This window comes from Pomacea canaliculata, linkage group LG6 (genome assembly GCF_003073045.1).
Source record: "Pomacea canaliculata isolate SZHN2017 linkage group LG6, ASM307304v1, whole genome shotgun sequence".
NCBI classification, from domain to species: Eukaryota; Metazoa; Mollusca; class Gastropoda; order Architaenioglossa; family Ampullariidae; genus Pomacea; species Pomacea canaliculata.
In genome coordinates, this window is record NC_037595.1 from 10,336,540 (window position 1) to 10,351,328 (window position 14,789).

The 14,789-nt window shown below is 44.1% G+C and overlaps 1 protein-coding gene across 1 annotated transcript in view; it reads right to left on the minus strand.

The window, feature by feature from the left end:
• The window catches only part of LOC112565515 (beta-1,4-N-acetylgalactosaminyltransferase bre-4-like), a 29,984-nt gene extending 25,311 nt beyond the window's left edge, over positions 1-4,673 (minus strand). The window contains exon 1 of the mRNA XM_025240962.1: positions 4,460-4,673. The gene's annotated coding sequence lies outside the window, so the exon portion shown is untranslated. The remainder of the gene's footprint in view (positions 1-4,459) is intronic.
• Between the last annotated feature and the right edge of the window lie 10,116 nt (positions 4,674-14,789).

Sequence of the window (14,789 nt, forward strand, 5' to 3'; positions counted from 1 at the left end):
TCCGTGTGGGACTTCGTGGGAGGGAGGATAGAATGCGGGAACCTTGTAATTGTTACCGAAACATGAAGCTTTGAACCCCACCCAAGAATAATCAACTGCGGCAAGCTCCTTTTACAGGAAAAAAAGTGATATTTGGAAACTAATCACATTTGAATCAACATGCTCTCCCCAACCACAAAGTAAAGAAAACAAAAACAAAACAAAACAACAACAACAAACAACAACCACAGGTCAGCTTAAAGCTTTTAATAATAATAATAAATGGAAAATTTGTAAAGCGCATACTCACTCCTAGAAGCATGCTCTTAACGCTTAACTTTTGTTATAGAATTGGAAATTAAAAGCGGACTTCAATCCAAAGCATTAATATTTTATAGAGGGCTTTGAAGCCTTCTTCCGCCCGCTGCACTTGACCGGATTTTCACGGGTGGGTAACTCCCTCCTTACACTCGGCCCGAGAAACTCCCGAGATGACACAGACGCCTCTGCTTGAAGTATGCAAATGCGCAAGCTCGTACCGAACCGGAAACAAACAGCAACTTCCACAATAAAAATGCATTGCTTGCAACATATTTGTTATAAAAACAACTAAATTTGAAAACAATGTGTATATTTATAGATATAATTCAACGAAGGCTGAGAAGATGAACCAATCAGTTTGAGGTGACGTACACCGTCGTAGCACAGATAAATAAGGGGAGCTTTTATATAGCTCACTCTAACATTCCTAAACATTTCACTGATTCATTCAAGGCTCAAATTCATGGCCGTTTTCAATAGCAGGTACAATTACAGGTACAGTGCATTATATAAAGTTTTTTTTTCCCCAGCACCAAGGTTAGGCTAAAACTACTTTACATACCGGAATCTAACTTTGTTTTTTTTAAGAGTAGGCACCTTTTATGCACGAACACGCACGCACACATACTAAAACCTACAACATGGGTTGGATCCGGAGATGGTCGACCCGGCAGACAGGTGTCCCGTAAAGTGCGAAGTCAAGATTTGGTCAATCACTATAACTTAGGCAGGGAACCAGTGAGTAAAGTTAACCCAGGAGTCACCTGTGATAAATTACCCACTAGGTAAACGACTTTTCATGAAACGTATCCCAGAAGGGACCTGCCGGCGGCCACCGAGACTACAATCTGCCGGCGCAGACGCCAAAGAACGATAACAGACGACAAACGCCTGAGGTGGCGCTGGTGCCAGACTGGACTTTTTGTCGACCGCGGCAGTGCACGGGGCGTCTGATGTCTGAGAAGAGCAACGAACGACGGAAATGAAATGTTGATAATTAAGTCCCTTGACACCTACGACGGGAAGGAAAAGGCCAAGATTTACGAACAACTTACTAACATGAAGACTGAAAGTTTCTCCCCCCGGCCATTGAGGGTGTGGAATAAATGGCAAAATCGGGGTGGAGGTATGTGATTAGGTAACACTGTCTTCATTATAAAAGCTATAATGGGGTACAGTGAGTGTAATGTTGTGCGTTTATCTCTGAAGACGATCGAGTACAAGGGTGTCCCATATCCACCCACCAAAGAGATTTCACTCTGGCGACATCAGCAATCACCTTACAGAATTACCAGACGACACTTTGTTGGCTAGACGACCATATGTGGGTGAGACAGCGATAAGTCGGTCTGCCAAGCTGTTTTCTGGCCAGAAAAGGACGTTAGCAAGTAACTACTGGAACTGACTTCTGAGCAGCTTTACTTTGCGAACATTGCATTCCCACCCACCCCTTAACCCTTTAAGTCCTGGACGGCGATGCCATCTTGCTGAGCCAGTCTGGACAGTCAAATCCACTAAACAAAAATCCCGAACTTTAGGTTTTATTCTTCTCGAGCTCGGCTTCCTTCCTGAGAACCAAGTAAAAATGATGAATAGGATGAATATCATGTAGAAAAACCAGTCTCTCCAGCTATCAACTCTGACAGGCATCCACGCGGCAACATGAGGCCTTTGTGCTTCTCTCCATAGGTGCACACCCGTTTCCCAGACAGCTCGTTTCTAGAATTTTCTAGACGGTGAAAGCACAGGACGACTGCTATACTAAACTCAATGGCTTAAATTTAAAGCGATTTAAAGGAAACACCAGTGCCCATAACCGCATTGAAAACACTGATTACTTATTCTATTCACTTACCTCAGGAAAGGCGTTTTGGAAGTAGAAAAAAAAAATAGAGGAAGTAGGTGAGACTATACAGTAAATACCGTAAAGTTCTGTTTATTGAGCACACCTATATATAAGCCGAACCCACTAATTTTTTTAACTACATACATAAGTCGCATTATATAGATAATGTTGATGTATTCAGTGCATAAACTAAGGCGCAGATGATATGTGTTTGGCGCTTTATTCTCCATAAAAACAAACTTCAAAACCGATGCAACTGCTGGGATAACTACTCATATTTTCAACATTGTCATTGATGCTGGCGGCGATGCACAGCAGAATGACTGACATGTGTAGACGTACAGTGTCATGGACAGTAGTTATCTCTGATTATTTATTGTCAGGATTTGTTAAATATTATCAGGAAAGGATACTAACATTGCATGTGCATACCAAGCATAAATTCCATCTTCGCGAACCTTGCAACAAATTTCTTGGTGTTTCTTGTGTGCATGCGTATGTGTATAACTGTATGTGTGTATACATAGGATAACAAGCGTGCTGGATACACCCCACGTGTTTCCATACAACACTGATAATGTCGTTATCATACCATAGACTGTTCTCTAAGAGTACACGCTGATTAAATCTCTTTTCAAGTAAAATACATCCCTCCTTCACGCGCGAGCACACACACACACGTGACTTGCCCGCAGATCGCCCGTACTCAACGGGAAATGGTGGGTGGGAGGGGATGGTGTTTCATAGCAACTATGGCTATGACGGCAAAGCAGCCAGCCCTGAAACAAGTGCCACATGCAGAGCAAAAAGAGCGTGCCCGAGACGAGATGTGAACCCAGGACAGCCAATCCTCACTATATTGGTGAGAGAATGCCCGCTGCCCCCAACTTCCCCTCCTCCATGCCGGCCACGCCCATGCTATCAAGAAGCGTATTGATCGAGCCGTTCGTTAGCTTGCACATCCTGACAGGCGGCATGAAGGACCTGGCAGTCGCACTGGACAACAAGTTGAGTGCCGCACGAATTCCACCCCACCCCACCCCACTGCCCCCAGCCAGGAACGTTGGCTCCTGTGCGCGTGTGGTTCTATGCGTGTGTCTGTGTCTGTCCGTTAGTGCGTGTCTGTGCACGCCCATGTTTTGTCTGCTCCACTGTGTGGGTGTTGCTCTTTGATTTATTTCCTCTTGCTGCTTGCGTGCTTCTCCTTGCTTTGTTGGAGTTTCGCTCTGTTTCGTCTGCGTTGTGTTTCTCCGTGCTTTGTAGGTGTGAAAATGTTCGTGCAAGTACAAATCCGTGCGATGTGTGTTGATACGTGAATAGGTCAGTGTGTGTGTATACTTGGTTTCCACTATTGTCTCACTCGTCTAACACCCCATTCTCCAACTACCCGACTGCTGAGTTGTCTAGCCACTCGCCCTCCGGGGGCAGTAGGCCGAGAAGGGCACACAGTAAAAGCTCGAGTGTCGTGTACCCCTCAGCCCCTCCCCCCAGGGCCCCTTTGTTAACCTGCTGAGTGATTGTCGTGACCTCCATGACTACTGTATTCACCAGCCGACCCACCGTGTGTCAAAATATCCCTTATCAGACGACCCATTTCCACGACACACTTTCGGTATGACAAGCGTTCTTCGTCCACTGATTCATATTTCACTGCATTCTTCCCTCTTTCACCACACACACATACACACTGATCTTTGCTGTCGGACAGGTGTGCCGGTAGTACGGACTGATAACTGTATCCTGCCGCGTGTGAAATGCTTATTGGTGGGTGAGGCCGGCTAACGACGTGGAGATTGTATGGAGTGATCACTGTATCCTGGTTTATTTTTGTACTCATGAGCATGTACAAATGTGTCTCCCTTTCCAAGTCAGCCAGGACACGGGAGTTTATGTTGTGGCTCTCTTCTCTCACATCTCCAGTACACTATTTCACATTGTCATAAACACCTGCCTACAGGGCTGGACTGGTTTCAGATAATGAGCTGGCGTATAACACCAACCATTAATCAATCCTATATCTTCCTCTCCCCACTCCCAACACACACCTATTATTTCTGTACGTTCTACACATTCACACAGCAAATATTCCGTTTACCAATTCTCAAAATACTGCAACCATCACCACGAATAGTCTCCCTACATCCTCGCCATCTCTCATACATCACATACACCAGCATGTGTATCAACACCAGCAAAAAACACAACAACCAGCCAGCACATGACAGCTATTGGTTCACCACTCAGATGGCGCCTCTACCACCACCTTGACAAAGCCTGCGAAGCTACATCGACCCCATGAAATGCGATGCCTACCTTCCTCTCAACGACGCGGGCAAGGAAAGACCTCACATCGCCGCCACCATTGAGTTATCCTGTCTGTCGTCAGACCTCGTCACAGCAGCATCGAGTGGTCGGGAGACGAGAACGCGGTATCTTGCGAACACAACTGACAAAAACCAAACCGTGGCTTGATACTCTCAACTGTGTAGTCCGGAACTAGGGCCTGGAGCGACACACGGCTCGCGTTGAAACTGTGTATCGCGAACATACGACCGCCACGTCCAGCCTCGCCCCCCTCTCAAATGGTACGGTCCAAGGCTGGTCGTACCAAGCGCCGTCCTGCGTTTGGTTGCTTCGGATCGGTGGGTAGGACAGGTTGTGTACTTCTTCGGTGAATTATTCTGCTTCTCGTCGTAAATGTTGTCTTGGTTGCACTATCCTCCATCATCGCTATCACTACAACAAACTGTGAGGAAGGGTAGTTTCACCGAGATCGAAGGGTCGTTGCGAGACAATGAAAGAGCTCTTTTTAATCTCGTATCGCAAATCGTTGAACAATGTTTCAAGGTGATGATGGCGTGTGGTGTGAATTATGAATGAGTCTTGACAGCGGTCAGTAAAAACGGTTAAATGCCACATTTTCCACCTGCATCTCAGTTTAGCAGAGATTCCAAATGCCACTGCAAATGCGTTACTACAATGGAATACAATTAACTTTATTATCACCCTGACATTTAAAATAACGGCACTGCTAGTGATCGAATCGCAAGAGTTTAATGGACTGTGTATTTAAAATTTTTTAACGGTTAAAAACCTTTCAAAATCGACCGTCATCTGAATGTTAATCTCAAAACCTTTGGTTATATAAATGCATAACGCAACATGCACTCATTTTAGGTTTCCTTTAAACTTCAGCAAGTGCATGACACGGAATTTCATCGTTTATTGCCTTCGCTAGAGATGCTACTGCAGGTAAACGATCTATTTTTAGCACGGGTCTGGAAGTCGATCTGCGTGCTGACTCGAGCGAAGGTGCAAAAAAACCCTGAAATATGTGTTTTGCGCAATGAAGAATTAAAAAACATGACTGGGATGTCTTAATGACTCGATCCCTCCCCCAAAAATATACCACTCTCCTCCTTCCCTACCGCTCCAACACAAATGGCATCGATCTCTTCATCGATTCCTCGACAGGTCAATGTCACGATCAAATGGTTGGGAGCTTTGTCAAGGACGCACATGCTGTCAAGGTCATACCTTGACCTTTGACATTTGTGCCGAAGTAGCGGGAGGGATTCCACGTACGTGGAGGTCGAGCGCCTTTGTAGCCTGTTTTCAGCCCGATGGGAATTGAAGATAACGTACAGTGCCGTGCTGGTACGAGAGGCAGCGGCTGTACTGTGGAATAGTTAATTGTCAATGAAACGTTAATCACGGGGAGAGGTGGGGTCAGGGATTTGATGACACGTTGACACGACTCGGGCATGACGTCATTAAAGCACGCCCTTGTCGTGTGTTCTCGTGACTAATTACAGTTTCAGAGAACAAACATGTGTACGCACATAAACATATTTGTTTTCTCTATCTCTCACAAACACTAACACACGCACATCATCTATATTCAGTGGAAAGCGACTATAGAACTGTGCCGAGCTTTATCGAAATATCAGTATTTATTTTTGTGTTTAGATGATGTGAAACACAAAGAAAAAGCAGTGGAGACTATAGCCCTGCATATCTAACAGCGGTCGTTGACATCGAACCTTCAGCGCCATTGACTGAAAGAAAAATCATGGGAGTAGCGATGAGTGGTGATACTGATAGCAACGAGTAGTTTGACGAGGATAACGATCGAGGAAACACAAGGACAGATGAAGGAACAACAACCTGCTGTGCGGCGCAACAAACATCAAATTCACCAGCAGTGTACACAGCAACTAGGAAATAGAATTCTACTTGCTGGAAGGAGAGAAGGGTGGAGAAGACGGGGCACCAGTACAGTGAGAGAAGTAGACCGCAAAGTTCCGTTAAAGCCGTGAAGCGCTCCAGCCGGTTCTCATCCGTGTAAAAAAGGTTGGCGTGTTTGTCTACCTGCATAAAAGTGCAAGGGAGGAACGGGATACAAATCATTTGCCACAATAAGCAGCTAAAAATGTCAACGACTTTGTCACGTGAGTCACTTGACGCACAACAAATTGCAAGGACCGCTTATAGTGGTGGCGCACGTACATACACACACACACGCGCGCGCGCACACACAGAGACCTTAAGACAACGTTCAGACACAAAGACGGACAGGAAGATCTATTAACACTCAGTTACATTAGTCGAGCCTGGACAACACAAACGCCGACATAAGCTGCTCGGTGGAGGCAACACAGAGATGTCTGATGCGGCTGATCCCGAGCAGTTCGAGAAAGATGGATTGGCAAACTGAATTGACATAATTCTCGAGGGACAATGACGTGTCGAAAATAAGATTTCTGACAGACTGGGAGAAAGTGATGGTGGATCCGGAGAAAGTGAGTGATGGAGACGAAGGCAGTGTGAAACCGCTTGAGGAGAATGTGATCGTCTAAAGTGACGAAAGTAGTGAACAGATGGATCACAGACAGGACTGATATTGGACCGTGGTCGAAAGCATCTAAGTCCTTCACCACCCGGACCAGAGCAGTTTCGGTCGAGTGGAGGTGATGATAAGCCGACTGAAATGGTTCCAGGAGACTGTAAGTGTCGAAATCATGTAGCAGCTGATGAAGGAGGATTTTCGCCAGTATCTTTGGATAAGAAAGGAAAGCTGGTTTTATGAAGTCGATGGATATGATTTATTGTGGAAGGTGTACTTGGAATGACTGCTATAAAGACAGCTGGTGCCATGAAAGATTGTAACTCGAGTCTTCGTTTCTCTCCCTTTGAATTACTGCTATGAAAGCACCTCGTGTTATCAAAGATGGGAACTACAATAATTGCGCTCCCTTTGAACTATTGCTATAAAGACAGCTGGTGCCATCAAAGATGGGAACTCCAGTCTTCATTTCTCTCCATTTGAACTACTCTGTAAAAGCAGCAGGTGTCATTGCCTTTTGTGTCTTTACGCGCTTTTTTCCAGGTATTTGAGCTGCGTGAGTAACGAAGAAATTCTTGTAAAATTATTATCTCCAATAAAATCTCTAAAAACAATGATGTGTAAACATAGAAACTCGCCATTCATGTAAGAAACTTTTTTTGTTAGTAATTTCTTTTTCTTGTTTCCGTGTAATCATTCTGATTGTAAGGCTTGCATGAAGCATAAATTTAAAAAACTTGATTTTGCAATACCTAGGCACGGTGTTACCTCTAGGACTAGGTCAACTATATGTATATAGGCAGTTGTGGTGGTGGAAAGAATTAGGGCGTGGGGCAACGCTTGTTTAATTTGTTTACTTGCAAAAGATGCAATGCAACACAGTTTACCAGCCTTGAAAGATAGGACTAAGCCAGGATGAGCCATCATGTTTGCGTGTTGAGGTGATGGAGGTTGGGTGAGATGAAGGAGAGGGAAGAGCGTGCCAGTGTTTAACCATGGCGTGAACTCATCTGCTGCAGATGACGACCGCACTACCCGGGGCACGTGACATCTCGTAGCATCTGCGTGGGTCAGGGTCAGGTCACGTGCCATATCGCCCTTCCCTTGAGCATGCGCACCACTGCTGACCAAAGAGAGAGAGTTGAGGGTTGGGGTGTTTGTTGAATCACGGAGGTGGGATCCCTGACTATACTCGCAATCAACCGACTCACTGGTTTGAACAATATACAATTACCATCTTGTCAAACACCTGTCCTAGACACTTTCGACGCCTCGAGATCCGAGATCCATATATAGCCAAGCCCCTTACCCCTAACTACCGCCACCCACCTTCACTATCCCACCCTCCAACCCACAAAAGCCAAAGGTGCGTACACTCGTGTGAGGCTACGTGGACAGAGTTCTTGAGCAGATTCATTATTAATAGGTTAAAGGACTACTCTTGCCAGTTTTTGTTTGTTTTGATAGGGTAAAGCTCTTTGCTTTTTTGCCAAATCTTTTTTCTCGAGATGTGCTCCTTTAAATATCCCCATGCGCAGAAAGAGGCCCAAATAGTGTCGTCACGTTTTTACACACGAACACCTGATTATTATATGATCCCGGCTTCCCTACTGGCTGTCATTGACAAAGTTGAATATTCACACCAAAGCCACTTTTGTAGTTTTCTTTTTGTGAATGGTGCTGTTTGTAGACGTGGAAGTACACGAGTACTTTAACAAAGCCTTCAGGCAACATAAAACGGGGCTTGCAGAGAGGTCAATCTTCACTCATCTAACATTATCAGCGTCCATCATTACCCTCGGTGTTGTCGTTGCGATGATGATGATCATCATCAATCAGCGAGATCTTCGCAAGAACAAAAAAGTAGAACTATGCCTAGGAATGGTGAGTGGTACGACCTCGCTATCGCTGCAAAGTTATGGAGGCCGTTCAAACAGTGGCCGTAGCATGTGGCTATGCTATGAATCGTGTACTACTCACAATAAGTTAAAGACCAGGTGCACTTTTAGTATACGCAGCATAAATAGTATCCTGAAGTAAAGTAAGGCACTGTGGAACGGACTGAAAACCGTTAAGCGTGACTGAACACTTTACTTCAATGACTCCTACTTGGTTTGCTCTTACTGCATTTGTCTGAGTCCCACATTGCTTTTTTAAATATGCAATGAAAAGATGGGAAAATAAACTAAAGAATGTACTGTGAATCAGACATTCCAACGAACAAAGTTTACATTTGTCCGTGCAGCCAGGAGGAGCGGGAGCACTATTCACTGGCTACTGAGCTGGAAAGGGCATTTAAATAGGGTGAAAACGTTCCTAAAACGAAAATCCCGGCAAGAAGACATTTGATTTCGATGGATTGTGGCCGGGTTGTGGGAAAGCTTCAGCTCGAGATATCCAGTATATTTCAACAGCTTAGAGGGGTACGCAGGAAACAATTGTTTCATTCAGCGATTGTTGTAACGATTTCCGACAACGGGCAGAGCTGAACAAGGTCCTCGTGTGGACATCCCGGAGTGACGAGAGACCACAATGGCCAGTTCATAACGCAGACAATTCTGCTGACCATCACTACAGAACAGACCTGAGTATCGCACACGTGTCAGCATCAGCCAGCAGGTCATCCACAATCGCCCTCAGCAGTATAGAGTAGCAAAACTGTTGGCGTCCGTGTGCACGTGACCCAGGCACTCCTCGTGTGCAGTGGTGCAGACGTCATCAGTGTTGGAGGAACAGTCGGGCTCAGTGCTCTTTGCAGATGAGTTCAGCATGCTCACAGCGATGGCAGAAAGCGTGGCAGCGTCCCGTGAGAGCGATTCTTCGTTGTCTACGTCAGGGAGCACGATCGACATGACAGCAGCTCCCTGGGGGTCAGAGGGGTGATTCGAATTCAGGATATAACCCCTCCTTATCTCGTCATCCGGCGTAGAAACGAGATTCTACAGCCTCAAATCAAGCCAGCTTTACCGGCCGTAGGTCCAGCTTCCATTGATAACAACATTCAATTTCATTTAGTAACCGACTTCTTGCAGCAGAAGCAGAAAAGTGAGCGGCGTGACTGGCCATCACCACTTGACTCCCATCATGGACGCGTTGAACATCGTGGGACGCCGCTTCTGGCCAACCATCCACAAGTCAGTAAACGTGGCCCAACTGCCAATTCCTGTAGCAGGAGTGGCTGGCCCACCCTAAAACGACTCTAGTAACACTTGCTCATTCTATACGAGAAAGATGCACTGAATATGACATAGCAGCAAATGGCGGCCACACAGGTTTTTATTTATTTTTTGGGCTTTAGGTTGGTTTTGTTTTTTTTTTACTGTCCAAGAGCTTTCACACCTTCTGTGACTTTTTGATTCAAAGGTGAGATTGTTTTGACTGTGCAAATATTAGGATGGAAATGGTTAACAAACGAATATATTCTCATAGTTTAGCTGATTACCTCACGTTAACCATCTACCCTAATGCCCCATCACAAACACCCTCACACACCCCTTGCCCAGCTGGTCATAAATTAATGTTTGCGCCCAGCAGGTGTCCAACATTTAACGACTTATCATTCACCTGGTTTCAGTCGGTCTTTTAAACGACAGGTGTGATGTATCTGATTGAAAGGATCTGCGACACATCGATGATTTCATTGTTTCACTTTTCCTTCCTTCCATTTTTTGTAACGTAACCTACACCTGCGGCTTAAAGGATACTAAAATTAACTGCAGCTTGATAGCTATCAGCGAACATTTAAAAGTGCGAAAACGGTAGACGTGTAGAACAGTTTATATCTATCATCATTATGTTGCGATTCATTTTACGGCCCGATTTTCCGTGCAGAGCATCTAAAAACGGGTGAATGTGCAGTTCTTCTCACCCCGAGGTTCTGATTTTGCGATGTGACTTTCCCAGTTCCAGATTGATGATCCGATAAAAGTAAGATTTCTACTTGGAGCTATCACGAAATTTTGACGGTGTGTGTGGAAGTGATGCAAATCATATCATCTTATACTGCTTCAGCTTTTGTTTTATTCACAGTAGGCTCGCGCCCACTATTTCCTGACGCCGCGCATTAGTAAACTTCATTCAAAAAAAGTGACGATGCCATTATAACTGAAAGAGATACTTACCCGAATGATGCGGGGTATCCTAGCTAGTAGCATGAACTTTTGTTGCTGCTGTTTTTGGGTGTTTGTTTTTCTTTGTTTGTTTTTTTACTTCTTCGTGTACGTGCATTTGTGTGCGTATATACTTGTTCTCTGTGAATGTATATTGCTCGCTAGCACAGGACACTCAAGAACCCAACTCCCGCGAATAACTGCGTATTACCCTCGTCAGGCAAACTCATTATCTGGTCAGCAAGTGTGCAACTGAGTTTTCATTCCGATAAGGCTAAGGTAAAGTGATATTTATAACACAGAAGGGACTAAAATTAAGTTGCTATTTTGCGGTCCTACACGATTAGCTATGAAAAACCAGTGCTTCGGAATATGGTGTCAAGCTGAGAATCGATCGTCTAGATTAAGTGAAACCACCGAGTCGTGACAATAGATGGGTCGGTAGATACCGACATCAGTCCTTATTTATTGTATGGCCCTAGGTTGGCAATTGACTGAATGCGATCCATCTCTATCTTACAGATGTCCGTCAAGAAACCATTTATAGTTTATTTATTATATAAATAATCATTGTTTACAGTGCATGACACAGCTGCGACACAACGCCAGATGCCACGTCTTTGTTTTCTGACTCCAACAGAACCTCGGACCACAATGCAAGCAAGTATTATTAACTGAGTTTGGATATTGCAGCATAGCACAATTACAGACCAAATAATATAACTTCATGTCCTCTCTAAATGCCAAACGTCCCCTAGTGCGGTCAAAGTAGTTCACCAATGAACAGTTAATTAAGATATATGCAGAAAACAGAAATCAGATCACGATATTAATAGTTTTTACAACTGTTTTGTTCCCCGCGACGGTCGACAGTAGTTAATATCTCTCCATCAATACAGAACCCGCAACCATCAGAACTATTTAAAGACCAACCCGAGTGCAATTTTGCTATTAATGAGACAGTTACCTATGTACCATGGTTTGTTATTGTCTTCATTCTTAATATCTGAGCGAATGAATCTTTCTTTTTGCGAGGTGCAGGCAACCGACAACGTTGTGTATACAATCGTATTTAAAAAGTCCTCGGGTTGATCTTTATAGCCATCGACACTGCTTAACTCCTATAGTGCTTTAATTTCATTCATGTCCTTGCTGCTGCAACAGATGGATGGCGCGCGATCACCTACCCACGCGTACGCGCGCGCACACACACAAAGAGGTAAGATAGGTAATTACGTGGGCGGGTTTCTTGACAATATTGGTGAAGTGAAAAGAGAGAGCAATATTTTAAACATTTTTTAATACATTTCCAATTATGTTCATAAATCACACACTTATCACAGGGTCAAGTTATTGTCAACCAGCCACAAACCTCGAGTCAACAATAACGTGCTTTGTTTACCTAACGGTTGTGAAATATATTGATGTGTGCAATCGCACTCGTTCTTTCTGAATTTATTCAGGTGTTTACTTAAACACTCTCAGTATTATTATTATGGTGGTGATGGTGATGGTGGTGGAGGTGGTGGTGCTGGTGGTGGTGGCTGTCGTTTCCGCCCCGGGCTTACTTGTTTACAATCTTTACCTCACGGATGTTCATGGATAGACGGTATTTTAAGCCATTTAAAGACCTACAATACTGGCGACACATACCACGCTCATATCGCTTATTAATGCCTCTAATTTGATATTGCAGAGAAACACGAAATCTTGAGACATTAAATAAAACGATGTCATCGCCTGTTCAAATCTCCATTTGGCCCCGTACCGTGTGTGACGTCAGTACTGGTGAAATCATGGCTGATACAAGTTGCCCACAAGATACCGAATGTCGAAAGCCCAAGCACAGATATAGAAACTTCTTCTTGTTGTACGTACATCCCCAAATGATTCATCGTTGAGAAGACAATGGATAAACTTCGTGTATATAGAACCAACTTTACTGCGCCTGTACATCACTCTGTCGCATTGCTATTGAAAGTTACTCACCGAGGAAGGAAGAAGGTTTTGATGTACCGCATAAGAATCTTCCAGGCTCCGTGCCTACTATACAGAAGAATGCTTTCCTCGTCCAACAACGGAGTAGCTGCATAAATACCAAAGTTATCTCTATAAATGTATTTCAAATGCAACTTTTGAATCCTTATTATTACAGCGGTCGACGCAATATGTTATTAGTAAATTAGTAACATGTTCACAGTAAAATAAGGAATAAGCCACAGCGTTCCCGGAAATCTCTCTGCTTTTCCATTAAAAAAAAAGTGCATGCGCAAGTTGTTCTCCGGCCGTTACTGACGTCAGCAACCATAGTACGAGCAACTATGTCCATGCAAACGTGCGAATTAGTTCCAGTGGTAGTTTTTCACACTTGAGGATTTTATGACAATATGCAAGTAAACAGACCAACTGTAATGGTCATCTGTAGCTTACAATATTTGACGAATGTTAACAATGCTTACCGTTAATATAAAGTAGTTTTTCGTCGTCTGCTGCCTGAGGATATTGTGTTTTGGGTATTGAACCTTCACCATCAGGTTCAAACGTGATATTTAATACCTTCAAGACTGGAGAACATCGTTTCATACTCGTCTTCGCTACTAAAGCACGAAAAATGAAGATTGTCTGATGAATTCGATGCATTGCTCTACCTTCTGGCCATTATATGATTACCGAGAAAGCGTGGACACCACCGGCTCTGACGTCACACGTTATTCGCGAAAGGAGAGCGAGATTTTGCAGGACTTGCGGACAATAGGTGCAAATAGTAATAATTGGATAATAAACAAACTACTGTTTTTAGGCGATGAATTTACGGAATTCATTGATTAAATCTCTACCTTTTAGAATCTGTTTATAACTAGGACCAATCGAGTAGGTCTTTAAAAGTGCCGAGCGCGATGCCAGCCATCTATATGAATATATATTCGTGCACTCGCGCAAACGAGAACTGGTATCTGTGTGCATTTGTATTTATGTGTATGTGTGTGTGAGAGAGACCTACTGTTTCATTGATTTGAAGAAAGCAATTTAAGTTGAATTTATATAAACTAATATTCAAATAGCATTCGGCAGATAATATCAGCGCACGCACAGAGCAGGGTGTAGGGAAGCCACCGACGGTACTCTTGGTGTGGGAAAGAAAATGAGACAGTAACCGGATCCGAAGATCAGGCCATGGGGAAGTCAGGAAACAACCCCCCAGTCTTCAATCTCATGGCTATAGTGTCAACATCCCAGCTGAGCTACATTCAACGTGAATGGTCACCCATTTAGGCGCTGCGCCGATCAACATTGTCTTCTCGCTGTCGTCGGCGACCACGAAGTGGTTATGACTGAATCGTCTTTCGGGGCAGAGCACATCCCCCTCCTATACCTGCTTCACACACAGAGACGCCCCTAGTCTCAACGTCAAATGCATGAGCAAAAGCACAATTTGCACACATTTTTTTTTTTTTACCAAACGTTGAACCAAACAATCAACAGAAATCAAAACAGGTTTTATTTCCCATGACAGGAACCAAATACTGCTCTTTGCTAGAACATTAACCAAGATATCTGGATGGCAGTTACCTGTGATATCAACCAGTGACTGATGTGTTTACTACATTGCACTTTGTTTGGTGGCACCTCTGACTAGATCATAACCATTCAAAACAGTTACATTACCAAGCCAGATGTTCAAGCATGG